This window comes from Podarcis cretensis (genome assembly GCF_951804945.1).
Source record: "Podarcis cretensis genome assembly, chromosome: 10".
In the NCBI taxonomy this organism is placed as follows: domain Eukaryota; kingdom Metazoa; phylum Chordata; class Lepidosauria; order Squamata; family Lacertidae; genus Podarcis; species Podarcis cretensis.
In genome coordinates, this window is record NC_137179.1 from 29,513,605 (window position 1) to 29,536,150 (window position 22,546).

Below are 22,546 nucleotides of genomic sequence, written 5' to 3' on the forward strand. Positions count from 1 at the left end.
TCTGTCTCCCTCCTTCTCTCTCTCTCTCTCTCACACACACACACAAACACACACACCTACACACACTTTCAAACCATACTTTAGTCCAGGGGTCAGCAAACGTTTTCACAGGGGGCCCGTCCACTGTCCCTCAGACCTTGTGGAGGGCTGAACTATATTTTGAAAAAAATAATGAACTAATTCCTACGCCCCACAAATCACCCAGAGATGCATTTTAAATAAAAGGACACATTCTACTCATGTAAAAACAAGCTGATTTCCGGACCATCCGTGGGCCGGATTTAGAAAGCGACTGGGCTGGATCCAGCCCCCGGGTCTTAGTTTGCCTACCCATGCTTTAGTCCCTGGTCCCAAAGCATTCAGAAGTGTGTGTATTATTGAAGCTGATTAGGATGCTACAGGGGAACCTGTGGCCCCACAGATGTCATAGGAGAAGGATCTAGACACATCAAAGAAGCGTTTCAGTTAAACGCGTTGCAAACTGTATGAGAAATCGGGTAAGCAAACACGGAACTCCCCAGCGCCATCTGGTGTGACAGTGTTAGAATGCATAAACAACGCATATAAAGTGTTTTTTCTTTGCCAGTGTTGCGGAGACCGGGCTATAGCTCAGTAATAGAACATCAGACTTGGATGGGGAAGGTCTCAGGTTCAATCCCCGACATCTCCAGATAGAGCTGAGGATCTCCTCTGTCTGAAACCCTGGAGAGCTGTTGCCAGTCAGACAATACTGAGCTGGATAGACCGAACATCCAATTCATTGTAAGGAACATTCCTATGTTCCTGCTTTCACCAGCCGCAATCAGCCTGGCTAATGGTCAGGGAAGGTGGTCATCATAGCCCAACAGCATGTGGTGGACTCGTTGTTCCTGGAATAGCAGGCGTTTAAGGCTTTTAATTGCCCCTCTTCTGCCCCATAGCTCCCTCTTCCTGACAGTAAGAGCTGGACAGCGGAACAGTCTCCCGCAGGAGGTTGTGAACTTTCCTTCCTTGGAGGTTTCTAAGCAGAGGTTGGATGGCCATCTGGCATGGATGCTTGAGCTGAGATTCCTGCATAGCAGGGGGTAGGACTAGATATAGCCCTTGGGATCTCTTCCAGCCCCACAAATCTAGGATTCTATGTATGTCTCATCCTCTCTTGTCCCTACTATCATACAAGAGAATCCTGAATACAACTTTTACCAGGTCAGACTATTCATCCATCTAGCTCCCTATTTCCTGCTCCTATTGGCTGGAAATTTTCAGGATCACAGGCAGTGCCCCTCCCCCACTTGATCATTTCTTTGAGACTGAACCTGGGTGCTTCTGCATGAGAATCCCGTGCACTACCCCTGAATCATGATCCTTCCCACACCGCTGCCCAAATTTTTATAATACTGCATTTATTGCACTGGGGATCTATAATGCCAACTTGAAATTAAGAGCCTGAGAAGTTGCTCCGAGTTTTTCTTTTGTTTTGTTCACTGGCAGAACAAAGAACAACACGTAGCCCTGTGTGCCAGATGAAGGCAAACAAAACAAGTGATCAAAGAAATTAACAATTTAATCCAGTTTAAACACCCTCTCTCTCTGCTCTCCGGCTCCCCTAAGCAACAGTTCAGAGACTGTGCATCAGCTTAATCGAAAAGCTTTGCCATTTCTATTAGCAAATACATAAGAGCTTGATTCTTCACTGTCTGGGCTTGAAACAGCAAGGAGCTGGAATCCTCCCTGTAGACTTGAAGCACAAATTGGAATTACACGTTGCCTGTTGATTGCAACAACGCCCACACCCACATTGCACTCAAAGGTAGCTGGCTAGCAGAAGGCCAAAACTGGAGGTGTCCACTGCTTAAAGCGAACAAGCCAAAGTTACAGGACGGATAAAATATTGAAAGGGCCGCAATGGGAGTATTAAGGCTGTGGGATGGAGCGTGGCTTTCTTTTGTCAGTGTGAGATCTAGCTACTCCTTCTATGTTCAATGTGCAGATGTAGGGGGGGGCATGGTTTAATTAACCAAAATGGCAGCCTCCATGCACAAGAGAAATGGAGGCATCTGTAGAGTCAGCTGTGGGGGGGTGGAGAAACAGAGGTTTGTAAAAGTAAAACAAAACAAAAAATAAACCTCAATGAAGGGTAGATATGCTACAAAAAACAGCCAATAGGGGACTGAGCATGTACAGTGACCATGGAGTGCTGAGCAACTATGGGGTGGGGTGGGGGAAATCTGGAGGGTGGGTCAATCGAACAATTGTTTGTTTGTTTGTTTATACATACATACATACATACATACATACATACATACACCGCCCATCTGGCTGGGTTTTCCCAGCTACTCTGGGTGGCTCCAAATAGAATATTAAAAACACAATAAATACACCAGTCCTTAAAAACCTCCCTAAGCAGGGCTGCCTTCAGATGTTTTCTAAAAGTCAGGTACAGTGGTACCTCGGGTTAAGTACTTAATTCATTCTGGGGGTCCGTTCTTAACCTGAAACTGTTCTTAACCTAAAGCACCACTTTAGCTAATGGGGCCTCCCGCTGCCGCTGTGCTGCCAGAGCACGATTTCTGTTCTCATCCTGAAGCAAAGTTCTTAACCTGAGGTACTATTTCTGGGTTAGCGGAGTCTGTAACCTGAAGTGTATGTAACCTGAAGCGTATGTAACCTGAGGTACCACTGTAGTTGTTTATTTCCTTGACATCTGATGGGAGGGCGTTCCACAGGGTGGGCTCCACTGCCCAGAAGGCCCTCTGCCTGGAATGGCGCAGCTCCATTTCTGAATGACAGCTCCAAATTTGTGTAGGGTTTACCCCTTAGCCTTTTCTTCTCCCAAAGACATGCCGCCAGTTAGTGGAGGTTTTGGACCAGAGTTTTCCTTCTTCCAGATGGATTACCTTCCCAGGTTGACCAGCTCCCATCTACCCCCGCAGGGAGGGAGGGAGGGAGGGAGCCCTCCGAAATGCACACAGTTCAGCAACTGCAATGTAAATGAAGCAAAAAGAATGAGATGATCTGTTGGGCTCTGGGGCTAATCCTGCTCCACTTTGCTCCGTAGGAGGTTTGCTGCTGACTCTGCACTTCCATCAACAGCGCCCCAACTAGCAGCTTGTATGAATTCATTGAGAGATTTTGGTTCTATTTGCGATTCTCCCACACCGCACAGTCGCCCACTAATGACTGCCGCATTTCGGATGCATGTTGGCATCCTCCGAGGCCCAAAATAAATATTTAACGTCCCCCAGCTGGATGTGTAAATTCAGAAAGATATTGTTTTCTTCCCTCTCTTTCTGGAGCAGCGGGGAGTTCAGAGCTGACTTCCCAAGGTCAGCTCTTTTCAAAGAAGAGTACACTGAAACCTTACAGAGTGTTTGTAAAAAATAAATTTAAAAAATCAGCTTATTGCCACAGTCACAGGTAAGGAGGGAAGACATGGGACGTGGAAGTCCATGCCGGGAGGATTGCCAGCCCCAAGGCAGAAACTGTGCAGGCCTAGGGTGGCTATGAAGGATGTTTCCAGACTGTCACTATTTTGGGGTGGGATTCAATCATTGTTGTTGGCCTCTGTCTGTCTAGAGAGACAATGGAGTGTGCTTCCAGGGGTGAAGTCAAACCACAGTGGTGCCTCGCAAGACGAAATTAATTCGTTCTGTGAGTTTTTTTCGTCTTGCGATTTTTTTCGTCTTGTGAAGCACGGATTTTGGTAAAGCTTCAAAAATCACCAAAGTCTTCAAAAACCTCAAAAAAGGCTACCACACTGCGTGCTATGAGTTGCTCCTCAAAGTCAAGTCGCAACTGCACCCCCTGAATGCACGGTTTTAAGAAAAAGGAAACAAACTTGCAAGACATTTTCGTCTTGCGAAGCAAGCCCATAGGGAAATCCGTCTTGCGAAGCAACTCAAAAAACGAAAAACTCTTTCGTCTTGCGAGTTTTTCGTCTTACGAGGCATTCGTCTTGCGAGGTACCACTGCACTGTGTTAGCAGCTCTGAAGTGACCTCGCTGGAGCACAAACCTAGGCAGTGGGCATGGAGGTTCAGGGCTGCCCAGATAACAAGACCCCCCTCTCGGTCCATCTTTTGACAAGCAGGGCCCATGGCCACACTGCACAGGCCTCAGAGACAAAAGCAACTCAGAAGACTGGCTCTAGCCAGGTGTGGAGAACCTTTATCCTTCCAGATGTTGTTGAACTACAATTCCCATCGCCAGTGGCTGTTGCCCCTGCTTACTAAGATGGATGGGAGTTGTCATTCAGTTTCATCTGGTGGGCCAAAGGCTCTCCACACCGGCCTAAGCAAAAAGTGCCTCAGATAAGGACCTAGCTGCAAACCGCCACTATTTATCCTCCCGTTTCAAAGCAAACAAAATTTGGCCAGGAATGTCAGGGGTTCCTGTGGGGCATAGTTAAAAGCCAGTGTATTAATTACTAAATTATTTACTGAAGGCTTAAAAGGAACATTTCGGAAAGGAAAACTAATTTCTCTCCTGCATGCACCACCTGTGTCTATGCTAAAAAATGATAATCACAATAACCCACATAACCGCCAACATTTCACAGATGAAAATAGGGGTGTCCAGTGTTGTTTTTCTAGGGAAAGAGGTGCCGGAACTCACAGTGAACCTCATTCTCTTAGAATGGCAATGGTGCCCTCCAGAGAGGCACCAGAACTGAGTTCCAGGTGAAATAAAGACCTGGAGATGTCCTATTCCTCCACCCCACCAACATTTCTCTGATGAAAATAGGGACAACCTAAGGATAAGCAAGACTTTCTGGGATCAAATCCGAAACCAGGATAGCTTCTGTAAATCCAGGACTTTCTCTAGGAAATAGGGGCAACTGGAGGGTCTGTACCCATTCAGCACCTCTGGGGTGGGGGAGACAGGACCCCTCTGAACACTTGCTGCCTTCAAGTCCTGATTGAGGACTTATCTGGAGCCTCTGCTGGGCCACAATAAGAAGCAAAACCTTTGCTCCAATCCTGTAGAGCTCATATTAGGTTCCTCTGTTACATGAAAGACCACCTTCTACCACTTAAGACGGCCCAATCCTGGTTGCTGGGGTTGGGGGTCCTTTCTCCATCATCCCCTGCCTTCTGGCTGGAGAGGTGTGTGTCTCAACTATGGCACCCCATTTGTGGAATAACAGTGGCCCTGCCTGCTATCATTTTGGTGCCAGAGAAGGACCTATTCCTTTGCCAGAGTTTTGTGTGTGCTGGTTGTAAGTTTATTTCCCCCCTTTTATTTGTAAGTTCACTTTTCCTTTTATTAGTTCCGAGTAAAGTTGGGGGGGGGGCTGGTGTTTTCGCTGCTTCTTGCAGGAGTTTCCCTGGAGTCTTACTGAAGAAAATCAGAAAATGAAATATTAGAGGCTATTTAAGCATTTGTGGTGGGCGGACGTGTAGGGAGAAGAGGAAATAAAGCTCCTAGATCAGATTGTTTTACTTCACGTTATTACAAAACCTTCTCAGATGTACTGGTAAATCTATTGCGGTGGGGGAACAATGGATAGAATACTGACGATCAATAAACCACCATAACCATGGCAGGATCCAACCATAACAGTAATAGGCAATAGATTCAGCAATAGGTTCATACAGACCTATGTCTATTTCACACACTTTTTATTTTTTATGTATTTTATGTATTTTTTATGTATTTATGTATTCTCAGCTGGGAGATTAATTAACACCATATGCAAATATATAAATCAGGACTAATCAGGCTTCTTTTGCCAAAAGAGATCATTTATCATTTATATATTATACTCCCAGCACAGATAAGCAAACTTTGATGAAGAAAAGGCTGTTTGACAAATATTGACTACAATATATTTGACACTCTTTGGGGGTTTACAAATTGACAGCTCACATTTACTCCCGTCTCCTACCAAAAAAAAAAAAAAGCACTTGCACTGCCATAAACAGCCACAAGGTGTCTCTCTCTCACTCTGTACTCGGGTAGTATATGAATTGGCTTCCCAGGAATTGAGGGGAGGAGAAAATATATTTCACGAAGTTGCGGGGGCAAGAATATCCAGGACTGGCCAAAATTATCACATTTTTCCCTTTTAAGGGAAGAGTGCGAATTTTCATCAAATTCCAAGGCCCCCCAAAAGCAGGGAATGTGAGCTCATATTTGACACAATGGCAGAGCACCTAATCTGAGCCAACATTGCCCTCTGCTGTTCAAAGGGGTAACTGCTAGTCTGAGTTAAACAACAAGGGCTTCTCCAGACAACTTGTTTCCTGGGTGTTTGCCGTGATTTGCCTGCTCCAGGGCCAGCCCACCCATGAGGCAAGGTGAGGCAACTGCCTCAGGCGGCAGGATCCACAGGGGCAGCAGATCAGACCTCCAAGGAAGCCATCTCCCACTGCTGCTGTGGCACAATCCTTGGAGGCCGGCGTTGTCACTTGGCATGTCGGAGGCTCTGCTGGTTTCTTCCAACCCCGAGGGAGGGAATGGCAGGGGGTGCTCTGTGGGGTCTCCTAGGCTCAGTCTGCACCTGCCTGGTGTGTTTCAGAGCAGGCCCCTTCCTTCCCCAACCCCTGATTTGTTGTGCTAGGAGGAGCTGCATGGTGCCTCAGTCAGGGCCACCACTGTGGGACAACCCTGAGATGGGCTCCACATTTTGTAGCTTGCTAAGGGTGCTGGGAACCGTAGCTCTGTGAGGGGCAAGCTGCAGTTTCCCAAGATTCTTTGTGGGGAGACGTGTGCTTTAAAAGTGTGTTGGGTGTGTTTTAAATGTATGTTGCGACTCTCCCCAGTTGGAGGCAGCAATGTTTATGAATGCCAGTTGCTGGAAGCCACAGAAAGGGAGAGTGCCCTTGTGTTCATGTTCTGCTCGCTGGTTTCCCACTGTGAAAACAGAATACGGGACTGTGGTGATCACACAGGGTCCCCAGATGTTTGACGGTCTATTGATCCCAGTGCCACCACTGTGATTGCTTTCCCGCTGCCACCAACCCGTTTTTCTCGGGTACACAAAGAGTCCAGACAGTTGTTGACATTAAATCAAATAAGCAAGTTTATTTTATAAGCCTTAACAAGTTTATGGTTTCAGATAATTTTTCTTGTCAGTTTCTTAATCTTAATCTTTCTATACCGGCCTATTACCTTTCCTAATAACTGCTAACTGATTACCAGTATCCCAACTGTCTATCTGACTCCTCCTATCAGTTTCTCTCACTCTCTCACAACACAACTTGACCAACCCACAGACTTATCCTCCCTCTTCCTTCTCCAATTCCCAACTGACCTCCAAACAACTCCAACTCTAACTCCTCCCCTTGGGTTCCCACTGGCCAATCACTTCACACCCATTTAACCCTTTCCTTATGACCCAGCATGATGTCACCTAGGAGGGCAAACGCCACAGGGACTAGATGGGCCACTGTCCTGATCCAGCCCTTCTTATGTTCTTCATTGGCCCTGTTCACAGCCCTTCCCACATCAGAGTGGTTTGCCATTTATAGGAGCAGCAACCTATCTCCAACCCCAGAAGATGCTGCAGACCTATTCCATTGCATTTCAGCTTTATCCTTCTGTGGTTCTAGGTCTTTCATTCTTAAAACTCTATTCACACACAGTGCACAAATGAAGGTGTGTGTGTGTGTGCTCATGTGCATGCAGACACGCACACGCACATGCACACACACACTCCATTCTTCTTTTTAAGTCTCCAGATATACACACACACACACACACACACACACACACACCGACCATATATATTGGCCACTCTAGCTGTGCCTTTGACAGCTTAATGCGCAGTCAATAGATTGTGGTTGGCTCCATGCTGCGAACAGCTTCCCCTGCTGATTTCTGCACTTTGGGCTGCTGTTAAACTCAGAAGAGCAAGATAAGCTGCTCTCACACCCACCCGGCTTAGTTGGCCCCCCTCCCTCAATCAACATCACCACACCACCACCCCACAGCTCTGCTTGGGGCACAATTCATATTTGAGAGAGCAGGATTCAATACCCTAAAATCTGCAAGTAGTCACTGCCCATCTATCTGTCACTGTTGACAACTGGAAAGCTTCCACAAGTGTTTCTCAAACTCGGGTCTCCAGCTGTGTTGGACTACAACTCCCATCATCCATGACTGCTGGTCCTGCTAGCGAGGGATGATGGGAGTTGTAGTCCAACACAGCTGGAGACCCGAGTTTGAGAAACACTGTCTGTGGAACAAGCAAGGGAGGTACAAGTTTCCCAGTAAGAACAGAAAGGGGAACACAACCTAAGTGGGTGTGACACAGGAGTGGATACCATGTGGTAAGACCCGATATCTAGCATAACCTCCAACAGAGGAAGCCATCTGTCAGGCAGAGGTCAGCAATAAAACCACCAGTGTCAGTGGAGTTAACTCTGTATTCAAAGAATAAAGTGGAGGCCACAGCAACTCTTCCCAGTAAGTCTTGCCCCAATGAGGCAGTTGCGAGAGCTGAAGGTCCCTGCCTTCCCACCTCTCCCTAAGACTTCTCTGGTTCCTTCCCAAGCAATCTCAGGCTCCTTTGTCTTGCCTCTTGTTGCTCCACCCTCTTCATTCCTCCACATATTCTGGGAGACCAGGGAGGAGGGGAGCTGGTTGCAGCAGGAGGGGGAGACTCCCTGGACCAGGCATAGGCAAACTCGGCCCTCCAGATGTTTTGGGACTACAACTCCCCTCATCCCTGACCACTGGTCCTGCTAACTAGGGAGTTGTAGTCCCAAAACATCTGGAGGACCGTTTGCCTATGCCTGCCCTGGACTCTTCAGCAGCCAGCCTCCTCTCTGCCTCCTGGCCCCACTCCTCTCCTGCCTCTGAGTCTGGACTGCTCTCTGCCCCAGCCTCTTCCTGCTCACTAAACCCTGTTGCCCCTTCAGCTTCTGCCCCCTCCTCCCAGACTGTCCCATCATGATCATCATCCCACCACAGATCCCCTACCTCTGAGCCTTCTTTCCTTGGGGGTTCCCACCACTCCTCTTCATCCACCCAGTTTGTGACACTGTTTTATACAGAATCAGGCCACTGGCCCACCCAGCTCAACGATGTCTACACTGAGTGTCAGCAGCTCCCCAGGGCCTCAGGCAGGAGACATTCCTGACTCCACATGGAGATGCCAGCAACCGAACCTGGGACCTTTTGCAAGCAAACCAGATGCTTTGCCACTGAGCTGTGGCCCTTCCTCATGGCACTGCACAGGTGAAAACAGAGATGCTTTTGTAATACTATCCTCAAACCAAAAATCATGGCCCAAGCCATGTCTCTGTCTGCCTGTCTGTCTGTCTGCCTGCTGGTCTGCCTGTCTCTCTCTCTCTCTCTCTCTCTCTCTCTCTCTCTCACACACACACACACACACACAGAGAGAGAGAGAGAGAGAGAGAGAGAGAGAGAGGACAATTCTGTTTCTGTTGGTAGTGACTTTTCTCCCTCTTCTCTCCTCCTCTTATTTTTCATTTACTCCGAAACAGCCTATCCCAAGCGAGCTTCAGGAGAAGAATGTGTTAGTAGTAAACTGGCCATCTGATGTCGAAGACTGTAAGTCCGTAAATGCTTATGCCATCATAAATTTGTTAGTCTTTAAGGTGCCTCAAGACTCTTGGCTGCTTTTGCTGTAATAGGCTACCGCGGCTGCCATCTGGAAATGGATCATTACCATTTGCATTTAAGACTATTTTGTTCCACGTTGGATTTGGCTGCGCTTATTGTGGAACAGCTGCAACTCAAAATGCATCCAGCCACACTTGCTGTCTGTCTGGAGAGGGGCTTTTGAGGAGACTGAAAAGGATGCAGAGTGTTGGCCTTTTCAAAATGTCCATAAAGGACGTTCTTACGAGGAAATGTACCACATAGCAGCACATGGAAACAGCAGTGGAGCTAGAGGATGCTGGAGGCAGATCAAACAGCTACTGTGTTTGACCAAGTCAGGTCGATGGTCCAGCAAGCTCAGTAATGTCCATCTAGGCTGACTGGCAATGGCCCTCCAGGGTTTTAGACAGGGGACATTCCTGGCCTTACTTGGAACTGAGTTTGAATTCATAGAGTCATAGAATTGTAGAGTTGGAAGGGATCCTGAGGCTCATCTAGTCCAAGCCTACACAATGCAGGAATCCTGCCCACAGCTGTCCCTGAATGGGCTTGAACCACCAACCTTCTGGTTAGCAGCGAGACGCATTAACCCACTGTGCCAGATTGAACCAGGGACCTTCCACATGGAAGGCAGATTCTCTACCACTGAGCTATGGCCTGTCCTTAGATATGAAGTCAGATTATTTGCTCAGTATCTACTTCAGTATTGTCTACCCCGAGTGGCGGTCCCTCTCCAGGGTCTCAGGCAGAGAACTTGCCCATCACCTCTGCTACCCAATCCTTCTGTCATTGAATTACTTTGCGAAGTTAGCACACAGCTTGGAAGCTGGCTGTATACTGAATACTTGCTGTGGAACACATCTTCTCTTGCTCTGTGAAAGCTGAGTTTGCGGCATACCTAGAAGCCTAGCAGAAAAGCAAGATCAGTTGGAGTGGGCTTCCTCAAATTTGGCCCTTCATATGTTTTTGGCCTACAACTCCCATGATCCCTAGCTAGCAGGACCAGTGGTCAGGGATGATGTAGTCTCAAAACATCTGGAGGGCTGAGTTTGAGGAAGCCTGAGTCGGGGTGTTAATGCCACAAGCCTCTCCATCCTATGGTTGGGTTGTATATACAGTCATACCTTCCAAAACTTTCAGAAACCAAGGCACGGCTTCCAATTGGCTGCAGGAAGCTCCTGCTTCCAATTGGAAGCCGTGGAACCCACACCGGACATTCGGGTTCCAAAGAACGTTCGCAAACCGGAACACTCACTTCCGTGTTTGCGGCTTTTGGGAGCCAAAACGTTTGACTCGCAAGGCGTTTGGGATCCAAGGTACGACTGTATGTGTAAATCAAACCGTGTATCCTAAAGACACCACAATCTCCACTGGCTTTCGTTCCAAGGAAACTGCACTCTGTAAGTTCTGGAATCCCGGGTGTTAAGTTGTGGGTGAACATATCAGACGACACAGCGATTCTTCAAACAGCTCTTGATTATTTACAGACCAGAACTGAACTGAATGGTTCAGCCAGCCTGCTTGTATAGAGCTCCACTACAATGCAACAATAACAATTTTCTGTAACTATCCAATCACTGAACATCACTTTCAATTCCTTATTTGCATATGTGGAAATAAACTATCTATGTGGAAACAAACTATCTACAGTATCCCCCTGCTGGCCCAGGGTGAGAACTTCAGTACATAACACTGGGAGCCTCTCACCATTTGGAGATTAGGGTGGCGTGGAACAATAGGGGCGAGTGGAACAGATGATCAAGTTGTTTCAATTAAAGTGAACCTCAAGCTATGCTGAAGCACATGCACCACAAAAAATGCTACCTTTCGTTATGTGTTCCTGCATGTTTAGCTGGAGAAAAGAAGACTGAGAGGTGACACAATGGCCATCTTAAAATATCTGAAGGGCAGTCACATGGAAAACGAAGTGAGCTTGTTTTCTGCTGCTCCTGTGGGTAGGGCCCGAACCAGTGGATTCAAATGATAAGAAAGGAGATTCTGAGTCAGCATTAGGAGAAGAACTTTCTGGCAGTAAGCTGTTTGATGGTGGAATGGCCTACCTAGGAATTGGTAAACCTGGTTTATGGGAGGGGAGGTTGTGACCTTCACCTGCCCCTCCTCTTTAAGGGTATTCCGTTAAAGGGATCCGGGGGTGTGGAACCTGTCCAAAGCCTGGGTATAGGCTAGGGCCATGCCACGACCCCATCGGTGACCCTGGGGGAGCTTGCAGTTGATGTACATCAACAGAGCTCCCCCTACTGGTGGTTGACCCTTATGAGACTACCTGGATGATGGGCAGGAGTCAGATATAGTCTGTTCGGTTCCAATGCCTAAGCTAGGCACAGGCAAACTCAGCCCTCCAGATGTTTTGGGACTACAACTCCCATCATCCCTGACCACTGGTCCTGTTAGCTAGGGGTGATGGGAGTTGTAGTCCCAAAACATCTGGAGGGCCGAGTTTGCCTATGCCTGGCCTAAGCCAACACCACTCACATCTGTAACCAATAAAGTTATGGCCTTACTTATCCCATTAACCCAAAATATTGGTGTCCATGTGTTTCATTATCTAAGAAATGGGGTGGGGCTTGGGGCCTCACCATGCAAGAACTTTCTGGCAGTAAGCTGTTTGATGGTGGAATGGCCTACCAGGGAATGTGGTGGACTCTCCTTGACTTGAGGTTTTTAAACAGAGCTTGGATGGCCACCTGTCAGGCATTCTTCAGCTGCGATTCCTTCACTGCAGGGGGTTGGACTGGATGACCCGTGGCATATTTTCCAACTCTACAATTCTATGATACTATGATGACAGCTGTCATTTCAGAAGGACCTTTTTAGAGCAACCATTCGACACAGGTTAGTTATTTCTTCGTGCACTCTAATTACTCTTTTGTACACATAATCAAAGCTATTCCAAGCGGAGCCTCTCTGCTGCATGAATGTTAAACAGCTGGCTCATGTAAGCATCCTGAGTGACTCCCACTTACAATTTTTCTTGCTCTTTGCGGCACACACAATGGAACTCAAAACCACCCTTCTCCCTTAACAACTTTCACCAGCAGGAGAAAATGGCTAATTATCAGAAGGCTGTCCCTCTATTTTCATGTATGGAGGTTTCTGTGGGAGCTTTGTGTGTTCCTACATATGGAGATAAAAAGGAACTGCTGTTTTTAGTTATGCTGTGATTCCAGGCTGGGGAGCATTTTGGTGAGGAGTTCACTGACTGTTGAATTTTATTGCACTGCTAAATTTTAACTATTGTATTTTACTCTGTAGGCTACTTTTGGGTACTTCGAAAGGCCAACAGGTACAGTCAGTCATGCAAATAAGCTAAACCTGGGGGTGCCTTTACTCATCCCATGCACTTCATTGCAGAATTTACACAGAAGTAGACCTACTATGCAGTGTTTCTAGGGTGTTGTCACCTGCACAGTAATAAACAGCAGCCTGGTTTGCGCATAACGTTAAGACACAAGCCAGCCCACAGAGGATCAAACAAACCATGGGCAGTTTCTCCAAAACTGGTTTCATTCACCAGCTGCGCTTTCTTCATACCTTTGCAGACTGAAGAGCACCTATGGTGGAATGGGCAAACCAAGCATGGTTAAAGAAGGATGCTGGATCCACATGCAATGCCAAACGGTAATTTATTATTATTATTATTATTAAATATTTTCTTGTTTTACAGAAGTATGTGTAATGTCTCTCGTATTTTTTCCATGTAACATTTTTACAAATCAGTTTCATTTGTTGAGACATTAGGAAGAAAAGGGGTGGAGGGGGGAAGATGGGTGGGGTCGGGTGGCGATGTTTCTATTTTGCTTAATGTATGTAGGGTTTGGTGTCAGTGTTACTCGTGCTGGTTCTCTGCTGTTCATTTGTGTTCCTTTGGTGGTGAGAGAGGTTGGGGTTGGCCTAAGGTGTGTTTGTTTGTTTGTGATTGGCTGCGGTGATCTTTGTTTTTGAGTGTGAGTGGGGTGGGTGGGTGTTTTGGATCAGGTTAGCCATATTGATTTATATGCTGTTGGTGGATTATTGTCACTGTCTTGTTGGGCTGTGTACGTGATAAAGGGGAGCCATACCGGGGTAAAGGCATCTTCTTCTGTTTGTCCCCATGTCAGTTTCAGTTTATTGGTTAATTTTTCTAGTAGGGCTGTTTCCCATCTATTTGGTACCATTGGTCCATGCTTACTCCTGACAGGTCTCTCCAGTGTCTGTTTATGGTGTTTCTAGCTGCTGAAAGTAGGTAGGGGTTAGGAGTGCTTTGTGGTGTAAATGGGCATTGGTGTCTTGGAAGATGTTTAGTAGGGCCAATTCTGGGGTGATGTCTAATACTTGCTTAGTTATTTTACATACCGTATTTTTCGCTCTATAACACGCACCCGACCATAACACACACGTAGTTTTTAGAGGAGGAAAACAAGAAAAAAAATATTCTAAACGAAACAGTAGATGTATGAGTTTTGTGGTTCATGCTGTGGCCACAGACATGTAATCTGACAGTGAGTTTGGAGTAGCCCAATGCAAAAATCCTGAGGACCCATGTGGATCCATGCTTTGTAACCACGTTTTTGCACCACTGCAGCCCCAGGTAACAGTGGGTGCGTGATTTTTTTGGTGCAAGATGTAGCCATGGACATGCTATGTGATCTGATGGTGAATTTGGGGTGACCCAGTGCAAAATTCCTGAGGATCCATGTGGATCCATGCTTTGTAACCACGTTTTAAGTGGGGAGGGAAGGAAAAGCACTCAAGGGACAAGGAGCACGCGTGGTGTGTGGAGAAGGATGCTGCTAATAATGCAGAAGAGGGGTTTAAGGGGAGAAGAAGCACGCGTGGGGTGGGTGGAGAAGGATGCTGCTAATAATGCAGGAGAGGGGTATAAGAGGAGAAGGCTTCTCTCCTCTCCCACTTTGCTCCTTTAAAGCAAGCAGGCTCTGCTTTTCTCCCTCCTCCCCGCTCATTCCCAGCTCAGCAAGCTGAAAAACTTTGCTGCTATGTAGCGAGCTGAGTGAGGAGGAGAGAGGGACAGAGAGCCTGCTTGCTTTAAAGGAACCAACCGGACAGGAGCCGCTTACACTCGTGTAAGTGGCTCCTGTCCTCTCCCACTTTGCTCCTTTAAAGAAGCAGGCTCTCTGTCCCTCTCTCCTCCCCACTCAGCGGCTCTTCTCCCGCTTTGCTGTTTCAAAGCGAGCCACGGAGGAGGGAAGGAAGGGGAACCATGGATCCTCTGCTCACGACTGCAGTAGATCCCCACCACCACCACCCATAGGCATTCCCTCCATAACAAGCACAGACATTTCCCCTTACTTTCTAGGAGGGAAAAAGTGAGTGTTATGGTTCAAAAAATACGGTATTTCTCGTATGGCTGTTGTCCAGAAATGCCAAACGGTAATTAAAAGAAACCAAGGTTTGTAAGCCAGCAGCAAGTCGTGGCTTCAAACTGTGGTTTGTTGGCTGTAAACAAACCATAGCTTAGTCACTGGGCAGTGTTTGGACAATCAAACAAACCAAGGTTCAGTGTTATGTGCTAACCAGGTCAATGCTCTCAAATTTGATCTGTTTAACATTTCCTCTTTTTCTTTCTCTCTCTCTCAAAAAGCCTAGAACAGCAACAACAACAACCAACCAACCAAGAAAACCAGCTGAATTTTACACATTGGGTGCTATTTTGTCCCAGCCATTGTAACCTGTTGGGGTAAACGATTTAAAAACAAACAAACCTGATCCAGTGTTGCAGGTTTAAATGCTCTGATGGAATTTGCTTTTGAGCCTGGGAGGAAAAAAATACTCTGAGAAACCTATTGATTTTTGCCACAGATTTTTTTAAAAAGTGAGCCGATATTAATGTATTTAGGATGAAAATGTAACACAGCTTTTTCAGACAAACACTTAGTTGCTCTTCTCCTGACACAATACGCATCACTTTGCTGGGCGTCGAGATACACTGGCATTTAGTTTGGGGTAGAAAAATGTCCATCGAAACCATTTGTGTTAGTTTTTCGAGGGTCTAGATTACTGTCAACCTCCCATTAGTAGAAAACCCCAAGGCACACCAGGGTCAAAAGTGGAAATCGCTTTCCTTGCACTTTCGGTAGCTATTTATGTGTTGCAAGTGATGATTTTGATTTATTTTAGCTGCTCAGAAGCTCTAAGAGGAATGGGGTACTTGTGGCACTCCAGATGTAGCCTAACTGGAACTCCCACAATCCCTGACTGTGCTAGTTTAGGCTGATGAGAGTTATAGTCTCTCAACATCTGTAGGGCCACAGGTTGCTCATTCCCCAAGTTAGAAGAACCAATCAGCCTCAGTTATTCAGACAGGCTCAGAGACGTCTTTGCTCAATTGGTGCTATTTATTGCCTCTCTTTTCAAATCCTCCACTGCTACATTCTCCACTCTTTCCAGGGCTTGATGTCCCAAGCCAACATTTCTTTTCTCTTCCCGCTCCCCCAGATACCTACAGCAGCCAAGGACAGAGACAAGATCACATTCAAACCAAGATAAACAAAGAAAAATCTATAGACACAACTTGCTTGAGGGAGCCCTGTTGCGACAATATTTTGTGCCAGAGCCCTTGAGAGACAAACACCCAGTTTTTCTTTTTTTTTTTTTTTATTAATTTTTTAGAAAAGTTTTCTTTTACAAATTTAAATAAGACATTCACATCAACCATCATGTCAAATTCTTTTGGACTTCCCCCTGCTTCCTCCACAATCCTCATGATTTTATATCTGTTTCACATTTCCTTTATAATTGTATTGCCAGTTAATTAAACTTTACAACTCTTATCCCTCCCACAATACCCTTTCTCATCACAAAGCCTCTTTAAAACCAACTAGCGTTGTCTGTTCATCACAAATATTTTCCAGATAAATCGTAAACTTTCTCCAGTCCTGTGTGAACTTGTGATCTTTCTGGTATCTAATTTTTCCTGTCAGTTTGTCTAGTTCCGCAAAATCCATCAATTTCCGTCTCCATTCTTCCAATGTTGGTAATTCTTCTTGTTTCCATTTTTGAGCCATTAAAATTCTTGCCGCAGTCACTGCATATTGAAAAAGTTTATGATCAGTTCTATTAATTTCTCTTCCTGTGATTCCTAACAAGAAAGCTTCTGGTTTCTTCACAAAAAACACCCAGTTTTTCTGTACCAGGAAGAAGGACATTCATCCCTGGAGAATCTGACCCAGGTCTCGACCTTTAAGATTAATTAAACTGTAGTATCCGCACTTTGGAAAAAAAAAACTGAGCCACACAGCAGCACTAGAATCTGTGCCACAGCCTCTGGGACAATAGCCACCCTGGGAATTCGTTGAAGGGCAGGATATATAAACCTCCAGAATAAATAAGTAAAATCAATAGCTGCTTTTGCAAAAAGCAGAGTTCTAAGAAGGTACACAGCTACACACAAGGAGCAGGAAATGGTGGCCTCCTATAGGGCACTGAGTAGCTTCTATAGAATTTGGAGAATCTAGGCATTTGTTTTAGTTTCTAGTCCTCATTGTTATGGGAAAGAACTGAACATTAAGTCAATACTTATTTATCTTTTGCATTTCTTTCCCACCTTTCCTCCAAGCACCTCAAGGAGGCATACATGGTTCTCTTCCTCCCCGTTTTTATCCTCACAAGAACTCTGTGAGGTAGGTTAGGCTGAGAGGCGGTGACTGGCCCATGGTTCATGGCTGAGTGAGGATTTCTTTATTTCCCAGCGCCACATGTATCGTGGTTGCACATGAGTAGGACGTGCATAATTGGAGGGGGGTGCCTATATATGAGGACAAATTCATGATAAGATTTCCATGAGGATTTAAAAAAAAAACAAAAAAAAAAAAAAACAGCAGATTGCTGCGGAAAGGAGTAAAAGTGGATTGGAAAAACGAGCAACCAAATTGCAGCTCAGCAAATTCAGGAGGTCGCCAAGTTGGAGAACCGTTTGAAATAAACTACATCAGACAAAGAGAGGTTAGGATGCAGTCGTATGCCAGATCCCTCCCTCCTCCGTCACAAGGAGGCTTTTCAGCTGCAGTCCTTCATCGGAGACAGCGAGGCAGCCTGCCTCCCTGCCAAAACACATGCATGTGTACCCACAACAGGCCGCTGAGATTGCTTTCGGTTGAGCTGCAGCCACTCAGACCCATCCCGGCTCCCTCCCTCCCCCCCCCCCTTCTTGGGGTCTGTAAGTCGCATAAACAGGAAATGCCTGGCCCTCTCCCCCCTTCGGAGTTAAACAAGGCCCTGCGTTATGTGTGCAGGGCTCCCCCCTTCCTCAAATCCCAGAGGAGGGACTGCTGGCTGGCCCTTGACCTCCATGCATTTCCTGTGGCAGTTGAAAAGGCTGCCAGAGACAGATGCTTAAGCCCCTTTACTCTAGGCAAGGAGAGACGTGAAAACACAAAAGCAAAACACACAGAGAGAGACAAGGAATACAATTTGAAAAACAACAACGAGGGGACAGTCTGCAGTTGTGGTGTCTGAGATAAGGGACATCCATTATGTTCCATGGCACCAGGATGTGCTGGAATAAGGGCTAACAGATTGCAAGGAGGAACATCCCTTCAAATAAAATACAAATGGGAAGGCAGATGAATTGGGGGAAAGGCCTTTCGGTGTCTGCAAATCCTGGAAGGAGCTCATCCCACATCACCTGGTCCCATGTGAACTCCTGCTTTTCCCCCTCCCCTCCCAAGCGTGCCTGAGCTTCTTTGCCTGCACAGAGAAGAGAGAACACAAGATGCCATCTCACACTGATGTTGGGTCCATCTAGCTCATTATGATGTGCTTTGACTGGCAGAACCTCTCCAGCGTTTCAGACAAGAGGATATTCCCAGCCCTATCTGGAGATGACCGGGATTGTGAACCTAGGACCTTAGGCATCCAAGGTACATGCTCAACAACTGAGCCATGGTCCCTCAGTAACATCTGAACATAAGAGCCAACAGAGCCAATGGCCCATCTAGCTTCATGGGCTTCATGGAATCCAATTCCTTCCACGGTGGAGCAGATACCAAGAAGAGTTCTTACCCAGCCCTTTATTCAATATTTACAGAGAGAGGCTTTGAGAAGTGCCTCTCCGCTGCAGTAATGGCATTGCTCCGAGGGAAGTCCCACCCCCTCCGTCTCTCCTGACATATGTCATCCCTGCGCCGTCATCCTACCCTCTGCAGCCTCTGAACCAAATCTATACTGTCTCCCTTTTCTCTGGGAAATGCAGGAGGAGGGGGGGCAGTCTCCACCATTCCTCCTCAGTCCAGTCCCTAACACTAGCCCAGCATCCTGTTCACACAGTGGCCGACCCGATGCCTCTGGGAAACCCTTAAAGAGGACTTGAGTACAATTACAGTGGTACCTCAGGTTACAGATGCATCAGGTTGCAGACTCCGCCAACCCAGAAATAGTACCTCAGGTTAAGAACTTTGCTTCAGGGTGAGAACAGAAATCACGCAGCAGCGGCGCAGTGGCAGCGGGAGGCCCCATTAGCTAAAGTAGTACCTCAGGTTAAGAAGAGTTTCAGGTTAAGAACGGATCTCCAGAACGAATTAAGTTCTTAACCCGAGGTACCACTGTATATGCGTTTATTTATTTCATCAGCAGATCTCAGGGCAGTTCACAACATCGAAAAGCAATATGTCGCAATCTCCCCTCCTGTGGTATCCAGCAACTGGGATTCAGAAGCATTGCTGCCTCCAAACTCTTGAAGCTTAGCCATCATGCTTAGCAGCCACTGATAGCCTTCCCCTCCATGACATTGTCTAATCCTCTTTTAAAGCCATCCAAGTTGGTGGCCATCGCTGCCTCCTGTGGAAGGTAGTTCCATAGGTTAACTATGAAGAAGTATTTTCTTTTATCTGCCATGAATCTTCCAAGATTCATTGGATGCCCACGATGCCCATGAGAAGGAGAGAAGGAAAACTTCCCATGCCATGGTGTTCCCAGCCCTGCCTGGGGATTGAACCTGGAATCTTCTGTGTGCAAAATAGATAGATAGATGATGATAGATATAGATAGATAGATAGATAGATAGATAGATAGATAGATAGATAGATAGATAGATAGATAATTATACCCCAGCCACTCTGGGTGGCTTCCAACCGAATATTAAAAACAATGCAGCGTCAGACATTAAAAACTTCCCTAAACAGGGCCACCTTCAGTTGTCTTTTAAAAGTAAAATAGTTGTTTATTGCCTTGAGGTCTGCTCTGTGAGGTCCCCAGGCTGTTTTCTTAGTGTCGCTGGAAGGAAGGCAAAGCGAGGGGAAACTGCTAAGGATTTCACTCTGCTTCTACCACCCTAGTCCATTTTAGAGGCTCTTTCAGGAGCAGAGGGTTTTTTTTTGCTGCTGTTGTTCAAGGGGGGGGGCAAACAGAACCTCTGTGGTGCTATTCCAGTCAAACCCAAATCTCAAGTTTGGTGTGGGCTGCTGCTGCTACTGCTGCCAAGGAGGGTGCGGACTTGGCGAGGCTTGAAAAAAAACCCTCCCAAAGTGCCCACAAGGGAGGGGCCCCACTTCCTCCTCCCGCAAGTCTGGATTGATTTGCCTTCGCTCCCACCATCTGCCAACAGCCAATGCGCTTTAACCCTTGGCACCTCGTGTGCTTGGATTGAGGAAAGGAACTCAGAGACGGAAGCGCCTGAAAAACCAAACAAACAAACAGTAGCAGAACAAGGCATGGTCCTGCTCCTTCTCTCAGCCGCTGCCAACCCCATCGGGTAGTGAAAGACTGAGACGAAGAACTGAAGTAATCTTGCAGTGTGAATATGCTATAGAGGCAGCTGTGAAAACAGAACAAGGAGTATTAATCTACCTCCATCCATTTTTGCCCCTCCAGAGAGGTGGCCCCAGAAAAAAGGGGCACCCCACTTTTTCGCACCAGAACTCAGCAGCCCTTTTGGGTGCTATGCTCTTGCCCTGGGAAAAGCACTTTTGGGGTGTGAGAGCAAGGTGCAGGTCACATGACTCACCCATCCATAGTTATTTTATTCAAAATACATTTAGGCCCCATTTGCGAAACTCCCTTTCCCTGGAAGTAGGTCATTTATCCTACTTGTGGGGTTTTTGTCATTAAGACACCTGTATTCGTGCAGGCTTTGGAGACATCTCAATGTTCATGTGAGGTTGGAGTAGCTGCTTTAATCTGTCTTCTGTTCTGCTATTGCTTTTAGGTGTTAAATTGCAGGTTTTAATTCATTTTCATGTTTTAGTGATGATCTTGAGACGGATTGTATTTCATTGCCTTTAGGATGAATCATGAACCACCCTGAGATCTTCATCAATAAAGAGGGGTCCATAAATGGGAGCGATGAATAAATAATGCCACCTGGAAAAGTAAAACTCTCTCAAAGCAATTTGCACCAAAAAAAACACATTAATATCCAATGCAATATACTCACGGATAAAATATTAACAAACCAGCAACTCATAAAACAAGCACACTGACCCCAAATTGCTACAGCATAACCAAGACCCTCATGCGCACACACACACATGCACAGAGTAGAACCTAGCGGCTGAAACCCCTGGATGAACTGAATGAAAAAGCCAGCAAAGCAAAGAATGATTTCTCAACCATTTCCAATGCTGTGGCCTGACAGAACTCCAACTGGAGTTCTTCAGCTGGACACTGCCTTCCCCACTACTGCGAAACATGCTGTGTTTCTATTGAAATCATGTTCATTATTTCTAAATTAGCATCGATACCCATAATTTTTTAGGGACGCGGGTGGCGCTGTGGGTTAAACCACAGAGCCTGGGACTTGCCGATCAGAAGGTCGGTGGTTTGAATTCCTGCGACAGGGTGAGCTCCCGTTGCTCAGTCCCTGCTCCTGTCAACCTAGCAGTTCGAAAGCATGTCAAAGTGCAAGTAGATAAATGGGTACCGCTCCGGCAGGAAGGTAAACGGTGTTTCCTTGTGCTGCTCTGGTTCGCCAGAAGCAGCTTAGTCATGCTGGCCATATGACCTGGAAGCTGTACGCCGGCTCCCTCGGCCAATAAAGCAAGATGAGCGCCGCAACCCCAGAGTCAGCCACGACTGGACCTAATGGTCTGGGGTCCCTTTACCTTTACTTTTACCCATAAATTATCCTATGCAAATCTACACCCTCTTTTTTTTGGGGGGGTGCAAAAATGGCTACCCTACCCATATTGAGGGGAAAAAGAGAGGGAGGGTCTTGCCTAAAGACCCCACCTAATGAGTACATGGCAGAGACAACATTTGCATTGGGACTTCCTGATTCCCAGCTGCATCAAACAACTGGGAGAGCTCAGTCAGTAGAGCATGAGACTCTTAATGTCAGGGTCATGGGTTTGAGCCCCACGTTGGGCAAAGTATTGCATTGCAGGGGGTTGGACTAGATGACCCTCATGGTCCCTTCCAACTCTGAAGTTCTATGATTCCATGACTCTATGTGATGGTACCGGCATCAGGAACCTGGGCTTCTCCTTGAGGGTAGAGAAACAGACGGAGTATGCATGCGTATTCAACTGCCTAATGGCATCCATGTCACCCAGGAGAATGCAGCCGCAGAGATAAGTAAACAAGAGTTTACTTACTTTACTTTACTTTACTTTACTTTACTTTACTTTACTAAGAGTTTACTTACTTTACTTTACTTTACTTTATCAGGAGAGGTCACTTCCTCTTTTGCACGGAGAAGCCATTTTCAACAGAGGCCAGCAATGGAAGTGTGCAGCTGTATTCAAAGCAGCACCATCCAGGTTTTGATGTCCCCCCCCAACAATTCTGCTCCCTGTGCCACTGCCCCTGTGCCCCCCCTGCTACGCCACTGGGGCCAAGTCTAGGGGGCACCGCAGGCAGGGCCAGGTTTAGATGAAGAGAGGCACTAGGCTACTCAATTGTGAGGCCCCTCCCCATCCCCCACCCTCACAACTAGAAGAAAATGGAGGAGTGTTATAAACAAAAGTGAAATTTGAAAGACCAAAGTCAGTCCCTTATATATATCTTCGTGTGAACAGGTTCTCGAGGAAGCAGGCTGTCATCAGAGT

General features: G+C 46.6%; 2 long non-coding RNA genes across 2 annotated transcripts in view; both read left to right on the forward strand.

Moving 5' to 3' along the window:
- Positions 1-22,546, forward strand: part of LOC307225433 — a 180,651-nt gene that overhangs the window by 70,221 nt on the left and 87,884 nt on the right. The gene's annotated exons all lie outside the window — the stretch shown is intronic.
- LOC307225388 lies at positions 12,296-15,179 on the forward strand. Its single transcript, XR_013842962.1, has 3 exons — positions 12,296-12,401; positions 13,109-13,187; positions 15,148-15,179. It is a non-coding gene; the product is annotated as an uncharacterized lncRNA (long non-coding RNA).